The sequence below is a fragment of the Lissotriton vulgaris genome, chromosome 2_1, assembly GCF_964263255.1.
Source record: "Lissotriton vulgaris chromosome 2_1, aLisVul1.2, whole genome shotgun sequence".
In the NCBI taxonomy this organism is placed as follows: domain Eukaryota; kingdom Metazoa; phylum Chordata; class Amphibia; order Caudata; family Salamandridae; genus Lissotriton; species Lissotriton vulgaris.
In genome coordinates, this window is record NC_141687.1 from 457,527,037 (window position 1) to 457,549,249 (window position 22,213).

Below are 22,213 nucleotides of genomic sequence, written 5' to 3' on the forward strand. Positions count from 1 at the left end.
CTGGTGGCAGCAGTACCCCTAGAAGTAGGGAAGGGTCATATGACCATAAAAACCTAAGTAAGATTGTCCCTCCCTACAAAAGTAGGGATTAAATCCACAGGTGGATAACTGCTTTGGAGAGGGCCTGTGAAGTATAACAGGTCCCCAAGAGTCAGTGGGCAGCTATACTATGGCTCTCCTTTTCAGATAAAGGCAGAGATAAGCTCCTTACAGAGAGGGATAAGGATGGTGATAACTACCAAGCCCTGAAGAGTGCTCTGATAGATGGGTTTGGCTTAACCACTGAACAGTATAGGTTGCTGTTCAGGGATACCCAGAAGACACAAACTCAGGCTCTGGAGGGCTGGTTATTGGGCAGCAAAGTACATGACTATACAGGATTGTATAATTTGATTATGAGGGAGCCGATCCTTAGTAATTGTCAAAACCAGCTTCTACACCAGCACCTGGTGGACTCTGATCTGACCTCTCCCCAAGAATTGGGTAAGAAGGCGGACAAATGAGTCAGAACCAGGGTTAGGCCTAAAAATCAGGGTGGTGATCAGAAGAAAGATTCTACCAAGCCTCAAGAGAAAGGTGGGGATACATCTAAGGACAAATCCTCTACAGGGCCCCAAAACTCCAATGGGGGGAGAGGGGTCCCAAAATACTTCCTCTAACCTCAAGAAACCTTATTGCCATGTCTGTAAGCAGCCTGGCCATTGGAAAACTGACAGCAGTTGCCCAAAAGCCAACAATAAGGAACATTGTCCTCCAAGTAACACTCCAAAACCTCCTGTTACTATTAGTAGTAACCCCCCAGGTGGTGGGATTACCCCCAAAACTGTTGCTGGGTATACATGGGGAACTCAGGTGGACTCTGGCCTAACCAGGTCCCCTAAAACAGAAACTGTAGTCTGTGAGGATGGTATGGGGTTTACCAACTTCACTGCTTGTCCCAATACCTTGGGCAAGTGCAGACAGGAGCCCCACACCAATGGTCAGAAAGTTGAAGCCTACAGAGACACAGGGGCTAGCATCACTATGGTGACTGAGAGACTAGTCCCCTCAGGACAACTTTTACCTGGGTTCACATACCAGGTGATCAATATTGATGGAGTACAGAAAGATCATCCTGTGGCATTAGTAAATCTCAACTGGGGAGGTGTCACTGGCCCAAAGAGAGTGGCAGTGTCTACAAACTTGCCTGTAGATTGTCTACTGGGAAATGATCTAAAGATCTCAGCCTGGGCTGAGGTAGAACAAGAAACCCATTCCAAAATGGTAGGCCTTCCTGAAGAGGTTAGTAGGGCTGTGATGGTCAGAGCCCCAGCTCAAGCAGATTTCCTTCCTGAAAAGGTTGGAAGGGCTGTGATGGTCACAGCCCAAGCTAAAGCAGACTTCTTCCCTGAAAAGGTTGGCAGGGCTGTGATGGTCACAGCCCACACTCAAACAGAGTGCCTTCCTGAAAAGGTTTGCAGGGCTGTGATGGTCACAGCCCAAACTCAAACAGATTTTAGTGTTGTGAAGCCTGAAACTATGGATCACTCCACTCAGACAGAGAGTACTGGGGAGGAAGAAAAGTCTCCCTCCCACCAGACATTAGGTGAGAGTCAGCCTCCTCAGGGAACTGACCCTACCCCTTGTGAAGGAAATGCCCCAGAGGTAGTCAGGCCTAGCCTGGCAGAGTCCCTGATGGCAGTGGACCCTTCCAAGGTAGAACCCAGTCTGGAGCAGGTAACCTGCCCTTCTCTACCCTGCCTCAGTCAGCCCAGGGCTGTAGAGGTCAGGGAGGCCGGTGGGCCCCAAAGGGCCCCCTGTCCAAAGGAAACCCCCCATCAGCAGATTAGGGGCACCAAAGCTAGCAGCCCTAGCCAGGTAAATATTCCCAAAACCTCTGAGGGATCTCCCTTCCCCTTAGGTATGAACCTCCCCCAGAGGGACTCTGTTGGGCACAGCCAAACCTGGGACCTAAGGGCCCCAAACTTGACCTGTCCCTCCAGTGGTCCAACAAAAGGGACCCAGCCTCCAGCTGTAGATAGCCAGAGGTTGACCCTGAGAGCACAGTGCAACTCAGTCATTGAAAGAAAGGCATACATGGTAGAAAGTGATTGAAGGAAGCTGAGTCCTACATTAGAGGAGCCTCACTTCAGTACTCCATCTCCACACCAGCCTTTTACTTTGCCAAAACCCACCACATGTAGAGATACCCTATGGTGGAGACCCTATGATACCCTTAAGGTGAGGGATTGCTTAGTGGACCATGAAATAGGGGTAACCATGCCAGTGCAGGTACTTCCTTATATGGCCACTTAGGCAATATAGGCTTACCTGGTCAAGGATAGCCTTATCTCCTTTTGTTTGGGGGGGGGAGGGAGTTGTGTAGGAAGGTGGATATCTGACTATATGGTTACCCCAACTTTTTGCCTAGTGTTTAGCTAGTTTTTGACTTAGTTGAACTGGGATCCTGCTATTCAGGGCCCCAGGCTATCTGCTCTCTCTGTAAAATGGACTCCATGTACTTTAGGTGGAGAAGTGTGGCTCAATGGTTAGAGCGGCAGACCCTGATGCAGAGATCTAGCCCGGGACCAGAGTTCAATTCCCCACCTCGGCGGGTCTTGGGCTCAAATATTCCACGGACCTGATAATTCTCGCCTCGGTGCCTATTCCAATCATGGAGTCCCACTCTGCAACTCTGGGCAATAGCTTGCTTAATCTCCACAATGGCCCCCACAACACTAAGGAAGCTCCCCAGACCTTGGTGGTCTGAACAGAAGTCAATCTTCCCCTCCTGCATGGATTACATTTGCCAAGGTTTGTTGGGTCCAATCCAGATACCGACACCGCCAACAGCTAGATTCGTCATGCGACAGCTTGACTCCAGCTCCTGGTTGTCGTCGACGCCTCCTGGTCCTCGTGGCTGCCGAGACAAGCTTCACCTCTTCACCTGATTGCATCTTGACATCGCCTGGTTCCTTCCTGGTCACTGGCTAGTGACCCAGACTCTGTCCCCTCTGCTTTCAAGTTCTTCTCGACTCCGATCCACCCTTGGATTCACCCGGACACTTTCCTCCAGGTCGCCTGCAGCACTTTCTTGCAGCTCTCCATAGGATTCAGCGACGAAACCCGACACGAAAGAACACCTATGCACCCGGCTTCCCTGGGTGAGTTAACTCGAGTACTCCGGTGCTCCAGTGGGTATTAACTATCCAAGTGTCCTAGTTTAACAGGGCTTTCCCGTAGTCCATCCGGAAGTGTGCGAAATCCACTACTTTGTAACTTTTACGTTCCCAATATATCTCTATGGTAACTCGCGTCTGTGTTTAGACACTGCACACGCATCCTGTGGGACTCCTACTTCCTAACCTTTGGTTGTCCATTGTAGCCCCAGCGATTCTCCTGGCCCTAGGCCTATTCACCTTTCCTGAAGTGGTTCTTATACCACTTACTTAGTATACGGTTCGTGAGGCCCCTAGGGCAGAATTGTATTTGTGCAACTTATAGTATGCTTATTGAGTAACTTGTGCTGTATCTCGAACTCTGACCTCATAAAGAGTGCAGAGGGGTTGTGTTAGTAATAAATACATACATATTTGATATATACCTTGTGTGGTGTCCTTTCATTTGCTATTCAAGGGACTATTATTGCTAAAACAGCTGGCTTCACATGCTCTCTGAATTTTTAGCCTAAGACTGCTTTGTCCATGCTACCACTAGGATAGCTGGTCTATAGGTTGACTTTACAACCATCGCCATAAGGGTTGTTTGGACTGGTGCAAGGTGCCCACTAGAATAGTGGACATCATATACCAGGCCAACTTCTCACACAGCATACCTGAGAAACATTATTTTGGCCAGACAGAGCTGTCCCTGGGACCAGTGAACATGAAACAGAGCTATCCTGTATCAACTTAACAAAATGTGGTTGTCCCTTGTAAAGCAGAAGTGACGTAGGGTCCACTCTGATCTATAGGCACCAGAACTAGTCCCTTGCCCTGTCTTCAGCTGTCCTAGCTGTGAGACAACCCCATCATCTCATCAATGTCATAGTCATCGTGGTAGTACTGCAGGCTTCGGGGGTAATCAAAATAGTTCCCGCTCTGCCAATTGTGCGATGTATCCTCTGACTGCGTCCCCCCTCAGCCTCCTTACCCATGTCCTTGAAAACCCCGACCTCTCGGGCCTCACCTTTCTGCAACAACTATGGATACTCATTCCGCCAATGTCCCTCCTGCTTACAGTATGCACATTGATTGAGCTCGAGGGGCGCACTTGAAGCACCACCCCTGTTAGACCAGGGTAGCAATGGGGCCAAACCCGAACCTCTTCCTCTACCAGCTCCCCTCGCAACTTGCTGCATCAATACCCTTGTCTTCAAATCCTTTGACTTTATCTCTTCCCTTTCCTTGTCCTTATTCTCTCTATGTTCGTAGTACTGTGCCATACTCAATATCACTGATGGGGATGAGGTCGTCCAAGCGCTTTCCAAAGCCTGCAACCTGGTTGCAATCACCGGAAGCAAGTTAGTGACAAATCTGTTAACACACAAACAAACACCACCCTCCTATGACAGGTCCTGGCCACTAAAATCCAAGAATACCCATCAAATCTAGTAAAGAAATCTGACACGCTTTCGTCCTTCTTCTGATGACACGCAGTCAACTTTTTCCAGTCCACTCTCTTCGGGGGGATAAGTGTGTGCATGTAAGTTATGATATGCCCCGGCAAAGCTAGGAGGTCCGCTTTCGGCTTGTCGTCGTGCTTATGCTCCTTATCCCAAACCCTAATCTCATCCCACGTGCCTCCCAATTCTATTGCATGATCCTGCATATGAACCTGCCCCCATATATCCACCGGTACCAACAGGCCGAAAGACAACTCTATATCAGCTAACGTCATCACTGTGGAGGATGCCGCCTCCGTCAATTCTTTATAATATGCAGTACGGTTTTTCCAGGGGTCTGGCAGCTGGTTTTTTAGGGATAGGACCTCATTCCTCTTCCAAGGAGTATAGATCCACTGTTCCTGAAACCGAGTGTCGACTCGTGGTCTAATCAGTGTCGGTGGAGTCACGTAGTTCTGTTATTTCAGGGTGGTAAATGGGATGCTGTGTCCTTATCGTCAGAACCTTCTGGAGAAATCTGCCTCAGTAACCCACCAATGTCATTACATTGCTGAAAACCTCTTTGGGAGCCTTACCTGTAGCATATACCCTGTCCCGTATGTCATAGATGATTTGCAGTGCAATACCCTGAAAACACCTCTCTCACAGTCCTATTAGCGTGGCCGACATATGCTTAAGAGCATGCTGCTGTATGAATGGCTCATAATCTTTCATCACACTCCACACATCCTCCACACTATAAATAGAGTTCTGGGTCAACTTAGCTGCCTGAGTCGATACCATTTGCTTTTCCTCATCACCCATAGCAGAACGCACCAACACTTTCTCCATACGGTCTAGCGCTGCTACCAAATTCGCCTCATGTATCCCATGTGCAGGCGTTTCAACATTCGACAGTGCTTGGGGTGCCACACTCACTAGGGAAAGAGCAGATGCAGAGACAGGTACCATCATGTAGGGAGACAGTGTTATAGGGGCGAAAGGGGGTGTAGCACTCAAAACAGAACTGAAAGACAGGGCCGGAGAGCTAACAGCACCCACTGTGGTGACTGGCGTGAGTAGAGGAGAAGCGAGTGGAACTGGAGCTGAGGTGGTAGCACCAGAAACAGAAACACTAGGGGCCAAAGACTGAGACGTCGGGACTGTTGGGTATATCCGTTCAGGGGCATAAGCTGGAGGAGGGCGAGAAACCAATAACTCTTCAACAAAATCAACACCTTCCTCTCTAGCAACATAACATTTATCTGTCTGTGCCAAAACTTTATATCTGCACATTCTATGCCCTACTCTATCTTTTCCCTTTCAAAGGCTACTGCTTTCTGTGTTATAGTTTGAGTCTGTCTCCTCCGAGCCTCTTTCTCTGCTCTCATACGCCGTTGCTTTGCTTACCTTTGCGACAATCTTAGGGAATCAAACATCAACTGCCTACTCCTTTTGGTAAACAATTTGTCCTGCAGGTAATTCAATTTCTGTTCGTCAAACGAACCAGTAAGTGGCCATTGTAGCTCAGTATTGTCCCTTGTATATTTATTTCCACAATGTGCTAAACATAATAGGGCCAATACCATGCTTGACATATATGTCAAAATTTGGTGAACCCTCCGGAGGTGCGGGCTGGCTCTCTTTCAATCGAGCAGCAGTGGAACAACATTGGCACCCAAAACACCCTAACTCACTCAAACACGGCATATTAATAAAAGACGCATACACTGTCCTTAAAGGACAAGTATTACACCAACAAAAATAATAAAAGGAAAAATAAACAAGAGAAGAATAGTTCAAGAACCAAACCACCCACTGCAGTTTGAAGACTGCACCAAGTTCAAGAAGACAAGCTCTAGCCCCAGACCTTTTTGAAAGAAGACCAAATTACCAGTTGACCTGGCAGACTGTTCGCAAACACTCTGTGTCTTTTACAAGAGTCTGTAGACCCACTGAGTTCAAACCAAGGTAGCCCAAAAAGACCGTACCAAGATACAGCCGGTCGGCTTGTGCCATTCCAGCAAGGCAGTCTAAGGACCGCACCAAGACAGTCAGGAGACCATATGAAGACATAGCCCGCAGGCTCGTGTCACACAAGAATGGCGCCATTTTCCCAAGAAACAAATCACTCACCTGGTGCACTCAGGTCGAGTCAAATTATTCTCCTCTGCCGACTCTTCGGACCAAATGGTCAATTCCAAGGTTCTGCCTTCTCAGGAACCCAGCCGATGACCACTAGATGAGGAGTCGCCCGATCAGATGGGCTGGGTAGCGGCGAGAACCAAACTCGATCGTGTGGGGTACCCCAATCCACCCAACTGACCAGACGCACCCCGACCCTGCAAATCACCTTGCGTGGTCCCTGTTCAGGTGCCAACTGAAGGAAGTGGCCCTTAGCGGCCACCTGGGTTACTTACAACCACCTGCTATGCCTTCCCAAGAATGAAGAGTCAGTCGGACAGTAGAGAATACAAACATTTAGTTTATTAGCAATACTCTGCAGAGGAGTTCATCATCACCTGCACCCTATGATGTCTGCTGAGGGACTGACCCCCAATAATCTACAGTGAGTAATCATTCCTCCCGAGAAGCCTCCAACCATGCCCACTATGGAAAACTACCGGCTTGGGCCGATCATCAACAAAGATGCACAGTAGGATGAGCTACCACCTGCCAGATGGGTACATGTTATCTGCAATTCAAGGCTACGGCACTGGATCTCAGCGTCTCCTAACGTGGGAGCAGAAACTACACACTCGGATAGGTATGCGAGGGCAGAATGACCTATTCATTAGTGAGTCAAGAAGCAGCCTTGAATGAGAAGAGAAAATAATAATGAAGTACAGTGTCCTGCTGAGACAAGCAACACTGAATAATGGGGCCTATTTCGGGCACAGCCTGAGCAGTCTGATAGGAATTACAAAATACAAAATGGAGTCACACTTGCTAACTGAAGCTTTGCACTTTACGGGGATAACTCAGTGGGTTGCACAACGTGAAGACAAATAGCGTACATTTAGCCACACACTGCTAACCTAATATAGCATGAAACCAATGTATTGGCATTTATATAGCGCACTACTTACCCATAGGGTCCCAAGGCGCTTCGACCGCTGCGAAACCCTTCCTGGCTTCCCTGAGAGATGGTCCCTTAATGGGTATCTCCAGGGTGAGACCAGGCATCCCCGGCGGTCTGGTGGGGCCGTTAGTGAAGATGAGGCAAGCTAATGCCCAGAGTTGCCGAGTGTGATCGCTGATCAGAGTGGGCACCGAGGCGAGAGAATTATCGAGTCCGCTGACCCTGGTCCAGAAACCTGCCGCGCCGGGAATCGAACCCTGGTCCCGGGCCGTCCTCTGCTCTCGGGTCTGCCGCCTCTAACCAGTGAGCCACACTACTTCACAAACCAATCAATCAATCAATCAAAGCATTTATATAGCGCACTACTCCCCGGAGGGTCTCAAGGCGCTAGGGGAGGGGGGTCCACTACTGCTCGAACAGCCAGGTCTTGAGTTGCTTCCTGAAGGCGAGGTGGTCCTGGGTCAGGCGGAGGTGGGTCGGGAGGGAGTGCGTTGCAGGAATAGGAATTATAAACCTAACAGCTATTCACTTTGCCAATGCTTGTTTGTTTCCGTGTCCATCCCCCCAAGCAGCAATTGAGAGCATCCCCTGCTGCGATGTAGCAGACCTGGTAAGTGCAGAGACCAGAGTAACAAGGGGCAGGGAAAAACAAGTTGATTGGCCGTGGTTACAGAGCTCCCAGAGATGCGGGTAACAGACTGTTAACTATTTCCATACCAGCAGGTGTATAATTCAGAAGACCAGTACGTAAGAGAGGTTGTGTGACTCCAAAGGCCAGGACTGAAGATATAAAAAAATATAATTTAGCCACCAGTACAAACTATGGGCACCTAAGCAAGCTGTAATTAAATTGATACCCTATGGGAGTAAATACTGGTGCTTTTCAGTCACCTCAGTGCGCCTTGAAGAGAGTTATTAGACAGATGATTAAAAAAAAGTAAATCCTTGAATGGTGGAACCCATGGTAAAATATTTTGGGTAAGAGGTACTTGGAGTGGGCCAATCTGACTAGTCGCTGGGCAAATGTTGCTGCTGAATTCTATATACATTAAGAACTAGGGCCCTTATTTATGGGGCTTTGCATCAATTTTGCGCCGCCGGTGCGTCACATTTTGTGACGCACCAGCGGCGTAAAATATGCGGCTTGTTGCGCCATATTTAAAAAGTGACGCATCTAGGTAAATGCGTCACTTTTTAAACCCCTGCGTCACATTATACCTGCGTCAGGTATAATGTATGCAGAGGGGGCGTTCCCCCGCAAAAAGCCTCGTAAAAGTGACGCAGTGAAATCTATGAGATTTCACTGCATCACTTTTAGGATGCTGTTGCGTCAAAATCTTGCGCCTGCCTCACAGCAGGCGTAAGACTGACGCAAGCCCTTTCACATGGGGCTTTCCCCATGTGAAAGGACGCATTGCTGGAGTTGCGTCACTTTTGTGACACACTCCAGCAATGCGTCACTTTTGCTCTTACAGATCCGTGAAAAATACTGACATATCTGTAAGTCCTTGCAACATGATGCGTCATACATTAAATATGACGCATCATTGGTGTCGCAAGGAGTGCGCAGTGAAAAGTAACGCATCGCTGTTTTCACACAGTGATGCGTTACTTTTCATAAATGAGGCCCTAGGAGTTTGAACAGGCAGGCCACCTTTGGATGTTTCAGCCTGATTGATCCAATCCTTAACTACTGTTTTATAACATTTTTTCACACAAGCTAAAAAGCATTACATGTCCTCTATTATCCTCTTATCTCTTTTGGCAAACAGCTACTTTTTTTAAAGCACTTTGTGGATGTAATGTGTGAACGAGTATAATTACTATATAGTTTTAACTATAAATTATGACTAGTGTGTACATAGATTCTGTCCATGTTATTCTAACATGGAATCCTGGTTCTAAGGCATTCCTGGATTTGTCAGTTGAAGCTTGTTCTAGTGATGGCTGAGGTTGTACATTGAAGACCTCTTATTTTACCATCTATTACTTGTATGAATTCACCTTATTACACTGGCGACGATCGCGTGGGATGGGTAAAGGTGTACTTGAAGGAAGAAGAAGATGAGAAAATAACCTCAACAACGAGTGGAAATTTTAAAAAAAGAAAACGAGCAAGGTGTGCTTAAGAAAACGAGTGGAAATGCCGGGAATTCAACGAGGTCGTATATCTTGAAGCGGGTTACTGGTGGATGATTCCGCATGTTGTTTGGATGATATTTTAACAAAATCAGTACTGTGAATCCCAGTGATGTCAGAGGTGCGCAAGATTTGAGCGTGAGATAACCTTGACGTGGGAAGGATTTTGTGTCTCAAGCCTCGTTTTTGTTTGGATGCATAGGCATCTGGGAAGAAACAAGCACTATCGAGTAAAGAAAAGTGTCTTGTGTTCTCGGTTTGAAGGAGACGCAAAGGAGCTTGGAAGAAAGCAAGGTCAATCGCCCAATAGTTAAAAGTGAACGGGTTGTACGGCGGACATCTTGGATTAAAAAAAAGAAAGCTTTTGTTTTGTTAATTGAGAGGATCGAAAGCAAATCGATTTTGAAAAGAATAACTCCGAGGCAAGGGTATAGAAAAGGAATATACAGAAGAGGAGAACAATTGAGAGGAAGATTAAATTACGTCGGATCAATTTAAGAGATGACACTTTTGGCAGGAAGGAATTGAACATATTCTGTTGGTGCTTGTGGTGACAGGCACACCTTGTTCTTGCTAAAATACAATATTTAAAAGTGGAGAAAATTCATCAAGAACAAGGAGTTGGTGCTTACGGTGATAAGCACACCTGAAGTATATATTTTTTAAAACATTTTTTTCTCTTTTTCTTATTGTGTTGCATAGAATATGTTAATATAAAAAAAAGAATATTAGACTAGAAATGTTTATTCAATATGTACACTTAGTGTATCGTAGTCTTGGTAGTTATAATTTTATTTTTTAAAAAAGGGGTGAGATGCAGTTAGGATTGTTTTCTGTTGTGAAGTTTATTGTATTGGTAAAGGGGTGTAAAAATGCAAAATGTGACTTCCCCATCGTTTTTTCTAAATGATCCAGGGGATCAGCCCATTAGGTGGAAAAAGATGTTTGAAAATTATGCAAGGGTTTGTGGCACAAATCTCAGTGCTGAAAGAAAAAATGCACTTTTGATGCATTGTATTGGAGGAGAAGGGCAGGAAGTTTTGGAAAGTTTACCTACATTAAGTCAAACAGATAAGAGAGGACTTAATGAATATGAAATATGTATAAAACAATTGGACTTACATTATTTACCAAAAGTGAGCACAATTATGGAGAGATATTATTTTGATTTGAGAGTACAAGGAAAGGATGGAACGGTTGAACAGTTTGTTACTGCATTAAGAAAATTAGCTTCTAGCTGTAAGTTTGGGGAGTTAACTGAGGAGAGGATTCGGGATCAGTTTGTGCTTAGATGTACAAATGACAAGATAGGAGAAGAACTTTGGATGAAGGACGAGCCATCTCTGGACGAAGTGATGATTATTGCTAAGCGTGTGGAACACATGGTTAAGTGTGTGGGTGAGTTGAGCAAAGCAGGCAAAAATGGAGGCAGTAATGAAAATGTAGAAGAAGTACAGGTTCAAGAGGTGAAGAGTGTTGATGAGAAAAAGAAGAAAGATTCTATTGATGCAAAAGGTGGTGTAAGTGATAATCAACCTATCAAAGTTATGGGAGAAAAAAAATATGGAAATTCTTTTCAAGGTAATTGCTACAGATGTGGGAGATTAGGACATATGGCGAATGATAAAAACTGTCCTGTTTTGAAAGTGGTCTGCAATGTGTGTGGGAGGAAAGGTCATTTAGGACAAAATTGTCGTCTAAGATTCAGAAGAGATTTTAAGGTTGAAACTAAAGAAGTTACATTTCAAATTAATGACGAAAAATTAGATCATCCTTCTGACTGGGTTAGTTTAGGTGGGGTTCGATTTAAGATGAAGTTTGATTCATGCCCACATTTGACATTTGTTTCAAAAGAAGATTATTTAAAAAATTTCAAAGAGAATGTGATACTTAAAAAATCAGATGTCAAACCAACTGGATATGGAAAAAATACAATAAAAATGTTAGGTTGGTTTACAGAAAACATTGAATACAATGAGAGATATGTAGTTGGGAAAATTTATGTTGCGGAAAAAGGGGACAGCTTGATTAGCTGGTCTCATCAAGCAAATTTGGGTGTGGTTCTCAATCCGAATACAAAACCACCTATTCATGTGCAATCTGTGGATTGTGATGGAGAGGAAGTTGTGAGAAAATTTAAATAATTGTTTTCAGAAAAACTTGGGGGCATATTATCAAGGGGGTTTATCTCCGCTTTTTTGGCTTTAAAAGCCAAGAAAGCGGAGATAAAATTATCTCCCTATTATCTAGCTGCCGCTAACACCAGTTAGCGACAGCTAGTAGGAGATAGCGATCATCTTGGGCCCCACTTTGCATGTCAGTGATATTTATCACTAATGAGATGCAAAGTGGGTGTGCCAAGATGTTAGAGACTGAAAACAGTCGCTAACATCGCTATCTCCTATTACCAACTTTTGGAGATATTCGCGCTAAGCGGGAATATCTCCAAAAGCTAACACCTGCCCAGAGCAGTTCTTAGCCATGTTATCCAATGGGAGGTGGATAACATGGCTAAGAGCATTAGCTCGCTAATGCATGAATATCGCTGACTTTTCAGCGATATTCATGCATTGCGGCCGTTTTTTATCGCATTTGCGATAAACCTTGCTAATAGCAAGGTTTATCTGCGATAAAAATCGCCGATGTGCGGCGATAATTTTTGTCTCTAAACAAGTTAGAGACAAAAATTATCGCTAGTTGTTGGTAATATGCCCCTTGGATGTTTGAGAGGTTACAAACACAAAATAAGGTTGAAGTCTGGTGCAATGCCTGTTGCGGCAAAAGTCAGGCGTGTGCCTATTTGCAGTCAGGGTGTGGTAAAGAAAGAAATTGATAGACTATTGAAAACTGGGGTGATTGAGGCTGTGGAGGCAACTGAATGGCTGGCCCCCATTGTTGTCGCGAGCAAACCCAATAATGAGATTCGTCTCTGTGTGGACCTTCGAGCTTTGAATAAGGAGGTGATTGTGGATAAGTTTCCTCTTCCAAACATTGAAGAGTTGGTTGCAACATTGGATGGAGCATGTTACTTTACTACGTTAGATATGGCTTCGGCCTATCATCAGGTTCCTTTGAGTTTAGAATCGCAATGGTGGCTTTCATAACTCCTTTCGGTTCTTCCAAATTCAAAACAGGCTTTCATGTTACGAGATTCCTAACTCCGTTAAACCCTGCTTTTTAGTCAACGCCGTTCTGCACATTTTCTAATGTCCCTCTTTAATACCTGTTACACTGTTTCAAAAATCTAAATGCTTACTATAACAAGTTTTTTTTAACGCCGGTTTCACTCACGTATCTGTGATTCTACGTGGACTTTTTTCTGTTCTTCCTGACTCTGCGTCTGCGTGTGAATCAAACGGCTGTTCCTATGACTCACGTCTCGCGTTTCTGAATCTATATTGCGCATGTGCGTGATGTTCTCCTCTCTATGTTAAAGGAACAGTATTCTATTGAGCGCCTCAATACAATAAAAGAAACGTTATTGTTCTCTTGTTGTCAGGCTGATTTGTCAGGGCCTAGAAGCCGTAGAGAAAGCATTATTGCATAGTGAATACGTAGAGGAGCTACAAATATTTTTGATGTAACTAATGGAATTTACATTGATGCACAGTTATTTCACATACAATGGAAAATGTGCAGAACGGCGTTGACTAAAAAGCAGGATTTAACGGAGTTAGGAATCTCGTAACATGAAAGCCTGTTTACGCAACAACGTTTATAAATCGAAAGATAATAACACCGCACTTAAATTAGGAGTGACACGTTCAAATTACAACCCAAACGAAAGATACGGGATCATGCAATGATTTATGTAAACACCATGAGTTATTCCAGTAAAGTCAATGATACGAATCACTAAGAAAAGAAACATAAGAAGTTGGTCATTCTAAAAGTTAATTTGATAGGAAGATTAAGATGAGTTTATAGGCTAGAGATGACATAGATACACATAGAGACATGTATCCTTCAATCAGAGAAAAACGTTTACATAGGTATAGGTTTGTGAAAATGGATTACCCCATGTAGTAAACAATGTATATGGTTTGTTTTTGATATAATCCCCAGATGAAGGCGTTGCACGCCGAAATGCATTTGGTACAATTGTGATATGCAACGTGATTATCAATGATGAAATTCATAAGAAATTCGAATGATTGATTTAAATCAGATGTGAATAGAAATACAAGGATGAAATAAGTTAATAAAGACTTAACTGAATTCAAAGAAATTTAATGAAGAAACTTTTTGTTTGATTGATCTTAAGCTGGTTCAACACAGCAATGAACTAGTGCCCAGGGAGACAGTTCTACCTGCAGTAGAACTGCAACCTAAGCAACTTCAAAGTTAGGACATTGACACCCTACAAAAATGTTGCCTATTAAATCAAAGTTGGATATGATGTCATAGATGTAGTTAATTATAACAATATTTGACTTGTTATACAATTATATATTTTTTTACTCCTGGAGATGATGTCGTTAGCAGGCCTCTTGCCGGAGACAGTAGTGTTGGAACAATTTTCACAGTGGGAGTACTGACATCACTGTCATATCATTGAAGTCATATGGGTTGTGAAAAATCCTTAAATTACACAAGAATAAGTGTAGCAAATGAGCCACGCCCATCCAGCAATGCGTTTTGAAGCACACTGTCACAAATGTATTACTAGAGCATGGTGTGGTAGTGCACCTTCATTTACTTTCCATTGAAACGGCCTATTTAATTAATTGCACAGACATGTAGTTTAACTGATAACAGGGCACCGACGATGATTTGTGAAAATAATCTTTCAGTGAATAGTTATCATTTGCGCAAGTAAAGTGTCCTGCTTTGTTTTGCTCCGATTAAACATTTGTTTCGATCACACTTCAGAATTACAAAAGAAAGTGATTCATTTGTGTTTTCCTAAATGCTAAAATATTTTGAAATATTTGCACATTGGAAGTTGTTTTGTGTATTAGACAAAAATGAACACCATACCTTCCTTTCACACTCAACACAATTGTCACATAGGGTCTCATTACCTTCGGGCCGGCAGAAGTGTCCGCCGGCCCGGAGGATGCGGAAAAACCGCTGCAGAGCCTTCAAAGACCCCCGCCAGATTAGGATGGCTGGGGGGTCAGGAAGACCGACCGCCGCTTTCCCGCCGCGGTCGCCTAATATGGAGGCGGTGTCTAGCAGACACCGCCAGCCATATTAGGATGGGTGTAAAGAGATGCCTTTCCACGGCGGCTTCTCTGTCGTGGAAAGGCATACAGAGATTTCTTTGGGGGCCCGTTGCGGGCCCCCAGGGTGACGGGGGTGTGGGGGGTGCACATGGGGGGTACCTATGGTACCCCCCTGCATTTGCATGCACAAAGCGGCAGGCACTGCGCGGTGCCTGCCGCTTTGTGCATGCAAATGCAAAGCATGCATTTCTAACATTGCCGTGGGTTCTGCTTCAAGCAGCACCCGCCGCAATGTTAAACATACAGGATGTGACCGCCAGGGTGGCGGTCACATCCTAATCAGCATTGAGGGACCGCCGCTGCCCCTGCGGACGGTCCCTTCTACTCTGGGGTGGCGGACAGACGAAGGTCCGTCCGCCATCCTAATGAGGCCCTTAGTTTGCATTACAACATCCTCCCACTTTGCTTTCGGAGATAGAAAACTAAACACCAATCTCCATGGTAAAAGACTAAGCAGCAATTTATCAGGAGACAGAGCCTGACATTTGGTCTCCAATTAAAAACAAAATGTAAAGGCTTCTTTATTGTTCATTCACATTCTGAACTCCGTCATTGTTATTTTTGGAAGTGTTGCAGCACCTCTGCATACCTACTTCCAGCAGCTCTGGCAGGAGATAGGAGAAGAAAAAGCAAATGATTAATGCTCTATACCTGACTTTCATAAAGCACAGACAGCTACTTGAGTATCTTTTCAGAGCTTAAGACTAAAACATCAATGGAGCATACCTGGAAGCAGATAGAAGATACATAATGCAAATATATCCTAAAGTCCATCAATATAAGCATTAAAAAAGAAAAATCAATTGCACATAAATACATAGTAAGCTAAAATACCCTAATTGAGGTGAAATTCAAATAGAATTTTGTGTTATGCTTTTATGTACAGTGTTTGTTCGAGAAACTCATTAAAGTGATTTGCATCAGAGAAACGTACAAGAATTATTTTTAGTGAGACCAGGTTCAGAGGAGACCACACTGGTATGTGGCGCAAAATGGGCCAGTTGATTAAAGGATAGAGGGTCCTTGCTTTGACATAGCGTGCTCTCCTAGGTCATTTCTTCTATGGTTGAGTATGTACAGCAATTTCCTCTCAACCTGAAACACTTCATATATTAGCAGTATGTATACTCCACCGCAATGGCGATGGAGTATACATACCAGCAACACGATGCAGCCAGATCTTAAAGGGGCCTAAAATTACGTACAATGGAGTTAATCATCAACAAAATGAACTAGTAAACTGTAGGACCCAAAACGTAATATATATGATACAGTGCCCTTGCCAAAAAGCATACATAGGGGAAACCTCAAGAGAAGTAAGATTGCGGCTCAACGAGCACAAATCTGCCATCCGATCCAAACGAGCCAATGCTTCTTTGGCCGAACACTGGGACCTACTGAAACATAATGTTGAGGATCTCAGATGGTGCATCATTGAAGTAGTTAAATTAAACAACAGAGGAGGTGATCTGGAAATGAAAAGAAGAAAGAGGGAACAGTATTACATGTCCAAATTTAACACTTTCAAAAATGGACTGAATAGTAAAGAAGAATGGGACAGGATTCTCTAAATCCCCAACAAGGGATTAAAATACCTTTTCTGGATAACTATAAAATAGGTAAATTGGACCATAAAAGAACCAGTGGATGCTGAGAATAAACCACTGCTTCCATCGTGTTTACATTTAAGAGACAGTTTTGCGTGGAAGATTTAGGCAACCGCTCTAGGTCACCTTCCCCATTAATATGCTCATACCGAGGGGATCCCTCCCCCATTAATATCCTCAGACCGAGGGGATTTCGCTACTAAACTATCCTAAGCATAGAGGGTAAACCTAAATGGTATGCCCCTACCAGAAGTGTTGCCATACCGACCCTGGTATAATAGATACTTCATAAACTAGTTTTAGGATTAAGCCTTCGACAGCCGTGTAAACAACCAAATGACTAATCAACGTTTAATAAAATTAAATAATGTTGCGCACCGCAAACATAGGTCTTAAGGAATAGATACATATAATGATCATCATAAAAATTAAATAAAATTAAAACTGGTGTAGGTAGTACATAGAGATTCAGAGTAAAATGCAAAATAAAACAAAATATATGCGAACGAAGAAAATTAGATCTAAGAATATGAAATCAACATTGATATGGCAGGTCCCAAACATCCTCTAAGATGGCCCCCACATTTACGTATGGAATATCCATCTCTGCCAGTGAGCTATACATGAACCTTTACCACGGTAAAAATTGGAATTCACCGCGGCAAACTACACTGACTCTGATTAAATAATAACAAAAACACTTCACCTCTTTAATAAATATGAAGAGTATAAACGAACCTATAGCGAAATTATACACAAAATATAAACGCGCCTAATAGAAAAACACAACGTCAAGATGGCCGCCACGCTAAACCAGAGAACATAACGCGACTGAGAGGCAAACCCCAGGTGGAACGGTTTAAGCGCAATTAAGCAATTTAGAGGCCCATATAAGCCCGAGGCATGTCAGTGGACAGAAACCACTGCATGGAAGACGGTCAAGGTGGACTCCCGAAAAACACGAGGAGGAAAATTCCAAGTAAGTGCGGACCTGACCTAAGCCCAAACTTTAAAATAGTGAAACCCTAAACCTCTTTATCTTAATTAATTAAAAATCAAAGCAGGACTGAGCCTAACCAGATGCCAAAAATGTCCCCCCTTTCTTCCTAGATGAAATATGAATCTTTCCTGTGTTTTTAAGAAAAGCATCGCCCTAAAAGCAAGAGCGAACTATTAAATGATATGGTCTCAGGTAAGAGCGACTGACCTTCGAGCAGGGAACTAAAGATAGAAAGCCATGTTTCAATTCTTAACTAAATCCCCCCCTTTTTTTCCTTGGTTTTTTCAAGATCAGAAATAAAAACCTGAACTAAATAGCGGGCTAAGAAAAGGAAGACCGTCTTCGCATAAGATTTGCCTGTAATGTATTCCAGGTACTTATGATCCTACCTTAAAAAGCAAAGAATAGAATAGGAAAATAACCACTAAAAAAGTATGTTTAACAATGGGTTAAGAAGGTCAAAACATCGACTAATAAATGTAATTTCCTGACAGGAATTATGATTTTAGACACTAACGGAGTAGCGGAAGAATAATAACCCACTCCATTTATGAAGAATACCCACTGAAGAAAGGTAATATTGTAATCGATAAGATGTATTGAGATAAAACGAAATAGTACCTTGAGGTGATCTAATGACCCCCCTTATTCCTATATATATATTTTACAGAAATCAAGATAACCCCCACATGGTCACATATCGCCAATTTAAAAAAAAGCGACTGACCAATCAACAGCTTAATTTGAGGTATGTATAATACTAACACACCCCAGAGTGAAGTAAAAGCTGAAACGGTCAAACGTCATTATAATAACCGAATACCATGACGACTGAGAGGTGATAATATAAGTGAGATGGGTGAAATAATATCTATCTCCAACCGGGCCACATAGAAAAAAGGCGTGAAGGGATGCAATTTAAAGGGTGTGACCAAACTAAAGTTGCGGGATTCCCAAATACTGCATAGGTTTGTCTCTAGAATATAGTACCCCTATAGCTTTACAATCATCTGAATTATTCTAGTAATACAGAGTGTGAGCAATTGTGCCATAGACGGTTCAATGAATAAGAATGTTTTGCTACGCAGGATGTACTTGAAAGATAATAATCAAATGATTATTGTACGATGTAGATGACTACAGTTAAATTCTGTTCTGCCAAAGAATCAACACATCTAATGATGGAGAAATGTTAACATGTTATCCCTTTGTATTTTTAAATTGATAGTGATTTTAACTTACACACTGTCCTGAAGAAGGTGACGACATATTATCACCGAAACGCCGCGTCAACATTTTTTTGTTGTGTGATAAAATTGTTGTATTGAAAGAAACTTTTTTAACTGCATTATGATTTTGTGTGATAAAATGTTATATCAAATGTTTTAAAAAAAATTTTTTAATGAATAAATGTATTTACTTGTTTCATAAGATGGTATGAACAGACAATAATAATTAAAAATAAAAAATCTTTTTAAATAAAATCTAGTGTATACATCCTTATCATCGTACGTTCTGCTCAGATATGTAAAATGATGTTTACTAAGGCTCATTACAACTAATTGTCAATTTGTCAATCCACTCGCAACTTTAAATACGTGTGTTGGCTCATCCCATGCTCCTTTCCCTGAACCCCCTAGAGACTTAAGTCTTTTTTCTTTGATTACATGAAAAGGGAACTCTTACTTTTGTTTGTATTTTATTTCTAGACATAAGCCTGGCCTGGTATAGGTAAGTGTAATAGTACTTTGAAAGAATAATGTAGTTAAATACAGTTAGAATGCAATTGAATGCAATTCGGTTGGATCTTTTAGAGTCTCTACCCCTACTTTTCTGTCTAAAGAACACCCCATTAAAAAGGGTGTGCCCCAAGGGTCAGCTCTGAGCCCTACCCTGTTCAATGTATATGTCCAACCCTTGGAAGAAATAGCTAGAAAACATGGTCTCTCACAAGTGACATACGCCGACGATACCCAGCTGTTGGTGACACTGGACAATGAAAACAGTCTTAGTGCACATCACTTTAAGCAGACACTTATTGACATCACCAGCTGGATGACAACAAACTGACTCCAGCTGAACGCTGGAAAAATGGAAGTGTTACTGGTGGGTAAAGAAACAACGACCTGGGGAAACAATTGGTGGCCAGAGACTCTCGGCCAACCTCCCGAATGTAGAGACCACGTAAGAAACTTGGGAGTCTGGATGGACACCGAGCTGTCTTTCACTCTCCATACCAAAAGAGTAGCAGCTACCTGTTTCGGTATCTTACGCAACCTTAGACCCATGCTAAAGTTCTTTGACCACCAAACTCGCCAAATTGTGGTGCAGTCAGCAATCCTGTCAAGACTGGACTACGCCAGCTCTCTGTTGTTAGGGGCAAATGTAGCAGAGAAAGCGAGGCTTCAGCGAGTCCAGAACGCGGCAGCGAGAGCGCTAACCGGTCTCCCACGCTATAAGTCAGTGTCTACTGTCCTTTTGAAACTCCATTGGCTTCCTGTAGAAAAAAGGATCCATTACAAAACCCTTTGTTTGGCGTTCAAAATCCTTAAAACTGCCACCCCCCCAATGCTAAGCTCCCTCCTCACATCGGACGTTCCCCGACGTATGCTGCGTTCAGAAGGACAGAACCTGGCAGTAGTACCCCGCTTCAAACTAGCAAGAATGGGCGATAGGTCATTTAGACACCTCGCCGAAAGACTTTGGAATGGACTTCCTATCAATATTCGAAAAATTGAAGAGCTTCTACCTTTCAGGAAAGCGATAAAAACCCACCTTTTCTGCTAATGTACAACTACCTCACTGTGACAGAACTAACACTCTTTACTGACACACTTCTTACAGCAAGCGCCGGGACGCCCCTTGGCTGGGGCAGCTGTGCGCGGTACAAGTTCATTTAACATTAACATTTAACATTAAAATACAGGTAAGTCACTTGTTCATGGAATTACTTTTCAGTTACTATTGAAATTACCTTGTAAGTTACTTTTCAGATTACTTTTTAAGATACTTTTGCTACTCAGTGTGATAGTCCTGCATATCACACTGGGATATGTCCTAGATAAAAGGTGAGTTAATCAGTTTTTGTGAGCATACAGTTTCTAAAGGTTTCATACAATTTTTTCCGACTCCACAGAAATATTTTTTCACAAAAAAGCAGTCATTGCAATCCTATAAGAAGAAATGAAGTCGGTTTATTATCGGTTTACAGGACAGTACTTAGTTTTGGGGTTGGTGTTCTGGGGTAAGAACAATGGTTCTGCCAGGGTCAAGGATGCGCTCTCAAAGTAGCCTCAGCGGCTTTAGGGTGGCCGGGTGCAGACTGCCGCAGTCCTCCCAAGCATATTTCAGCCTCAAGACCACTACGCCAGTGCCAGGAATCTCTGATCCCTATCGGCTGCGGCAGTCCAAGTGCAACCGGACTGCCCTAGTAGTAATAAGGTAGTCAGAAGACTGCTGCGCTCGGCAAGTCTGGTGGTCCATGAACTGCCAGACTCATAATTAGCCCCAACGTCACTGTCATTTTGAGTCTCAGTGTCTTTAGATGAGTGAGAAAGGAGTGATTACCCTGAAAGTACTTGCAACTGAAGCAAATGTTTCAAGTAGAAGTTGCTTCTATCATAAACCATATCTCTGCAGATCTATGTGGGGACCGGTCTCTCCTATTCAGTTATTTTTGTTAGAGCAGAGTATCCTGAGAACTGACATTGATACATGTGGTGTCTGATGAACTCACCGTGCTCCGTCAGGGCTCTGTGATGTGAGCATTGCTTATAGCAAAGTACAGTGCCTTGATTTCTTTGACTTGTTTCCGCTCTCCTCGTCCAGCTTTGTTATCTCTTCTTTCTCTCAGGGTTGCACTGCTATGAGGCAACCATATATGTTATGTTATGTTATGTTATATTTATTTTTATATAGCGCACGGCTACTCAAAAAGAGTGTCCCGGTGCTTTAATAATGAGACCTACAGCAGGATAACACAACACAGTAATAAAAACAAAGTGGAAAGCAGAACAGAAAAAGAAAGAGAACAACATAGAGGGCAAACAGCCAGGTTTTAAGGCCTTTCCTGAATGCGAGTAAACTAGTAGCTCCACGGAGCGCCAGCGGCAGAGTGTTCCACAGCTGTGGCGCCAGCAGTCCAAAGGAGCGGCCTCCAATGCGAGCTCTCTTTACGCGCGGCACAGCCGCCAGAAACAGAGATACTGATCTGAGAGAGCGAGCCGGGTGGTAAAAGGTGAGTCTCCTTTGGAGATACTTAGCTCCCACAGCATGAAGAGCTTTGTAGGCCAGAGTTAATGCCTTGAAAGCAATCCGTTTACGGATAGGCAGCCAATGTAGGGTCTGCAAAAGACCAGCAATGCTGGCTCGCCTGTTTAGGCCATAAATGGCCCTTGCGGCCGCATTCTGCACAACTTGGAGCCGCTGCAGCAGATACTCTGGCAGGCCCAGGTAGAGGACGTTGGAGTAATCCAACCTAGAGCCTATCAGAGCCTGCACAGTCAGCTTCCTGTGTTCCTCAGACAGGAGCGGTAAAAACCTCCGCAGCGTCTTGAGGAGGACAAAACATGTACC